General features: G+C 48.8%; 1 protein-coding gene across 1 annotated transcript in view; it reads left to right on the forward strand.

Annotated features, from left to right (window-relative positions):
- The window catches only part of LOC118329160 (inactive ubiquitin carboxyl-terminal hydrolase 54-like), a gene marked incomplete in the record, with an annotated part of 48,668 nt that overhangs the window by 37,960 nt on the left and 10,507 nt on the right, over positions 1–201 (forward strand).

Genomic DNA, 201 nt, shown 5'->3' on the forward strand with positions numbered 1-201 from the left:
ACTCACTCACTCACTCACTCGCACGCATTCAGTATGTCATACTTACCAAATGAACACTGAATGAGGTCACCACACCCCCGCCCACCATCCTTCTGCTTGGTTGCTAATGGCAACCAGAGGCAGCACAGAGGCCTGCTAATAACTGTTCCACATCAACCACTGAGGTCCTAACATGTTTGTGTGTTGCTGAAGATTGTTCAC

The sequence above is a fragment of the Morone saxatilis genome, unplaced genomic scaffold (genome assembly GCF_004916995.1).
Source record: "Morone saxatilis isolate NCDOM2014 unplaced genomic scaffold, NCSU_SB_2.0 Contig19, whole genome shotgun sequence".
NCBI classification, from domain to species: Eukaryota; Metazoa; Chordata; class Actinopteri; family Moronidae; genus Morone; species Morone saxatilis.